This window comes from Protobothrops mucrosquamatus, unplaced genomic scaffold (assembly GCF_001527695.2).
Source record: "Protobothrops mucrosquamatus isolate PMUCROS unplaced genomic scaffold, P.Mucros_1.0 scaffold197, whole genome shotgun sequence".
Lineage (NCBI taxonomy): Eukaryota > Metazoa > Chordata > Lepidosauria > Squamata > Viperidae > Protobothrops > Protobothrops mucrosquamatus.
This window is the reverse complement of record NW_015386553.1, coordinates 581,572-582,924: the sequence shown is the minus strand read 5'-3', so window position 1 is coordinate 582,924 and position 1,353 is coordinate 581,572.

Below are 1,353 nucleotides of genomic sequence, written 5' to 3'. Positions count from 1 at the left end.
TTAATTTATTTTGTTGTGTCATAATCAACTTTGCATTAATATGCAAAAATATTGTCTTGTTTCAATGTTTCATTATTATTACCTTTATATTTTGACTTTCTGTTAGGAATTTAAGAAGTACACATTAGGACTTCCTTTTGTGTTATTCCCATCACAGCACACTCATTAATTTGGTTGGTTTGTGTTAGCCCTGCAAGTTAGCTTAGACAAGCAACATAACCAGGACTACTAGCTCTATCTTTATTTTAAACTTACATTAACAAAAACTTGCAAAACAGAACGTATTTCCCCTCCTTTCCTTTTATTATCTGGAAAACTAGGATGGGTCCCTTCTGAAACACTTCCCTTGCTATCCCCCCTTCTGTATAAGCTCAGACATCTTTTACATGCTGTTGTCTTGTCTGTGGTTCTCCCTCTTCACTCAAGGTCATTCCCACAAACTGAAAGGTAAAAACTTACCTAAATCACCTCAGTGAGCTTCATCACTGCATGGAGACGTCTACCCTAGGAGTTCACAGTACCAGATGCTGCCATCAAAATGATGAGGCAGCCATGCACTGTTATATCTCTTTGGGACATATGTGCAACATCACAAAGCACATGCAAATGAGCAGGTCATACATCACAATGGCATAATGTAGAAACTGACCAACTTACCTTTCTTCTCCCCACTCCCCAGCCCCCAAGGACTTTTACTTGAGACTTTTTCAATAGTTTAACTATTAGTGTTTCTCGATCTTGGCAACTTTAAGACATGTGGACTTCAACCCACAAGTTGGCTGAGGAATTCTGGGAACTGAAGTTCATACGTCCTAAAGATGCCATTGTTGAGAAATCCTGCTTAACCATTTCATCACATTCGTCTCCATACTCGGAGATTAACATGAGGTGATTCACAAGCTTATTTAGAGAACCAGCTGTTTAAATTGTGTTTCCTAATAAAATATAAAATATAGTGAAACCTCTTTTAATGGACAAGTGAATAAAAGGGATGTGAAGAGAACCAGTTTTGTCGAGTGGTTAAGGCACCAGGCTAGAAACCCGGTCGATTCGGGGCTTAGCGGCCGGGAGAATCGGCGGCCGGTCGACTCGGGGCCTGGCGGCCGGGAGGATCGGCGGCCGGAGGACTTGGGGCCTGGCGGCTGGGAAAATCACCGACCGGACGATTTGGGGCCTAACGGCCAGGAAGAGCGGCGGCCGGATGCGGCGGCGGCCTGATGCGGCGATGGCCAGTGGCTTGACGCGACGGCAGCTCGGCGGCCTTGGGAAGACCTACAACACGAGGCCATGGCGGCCTAACGGCCTGGCGCGGCTGCCGGGCGGCCCGATGTGGGGGCGGCCCTGCGGCCTGTT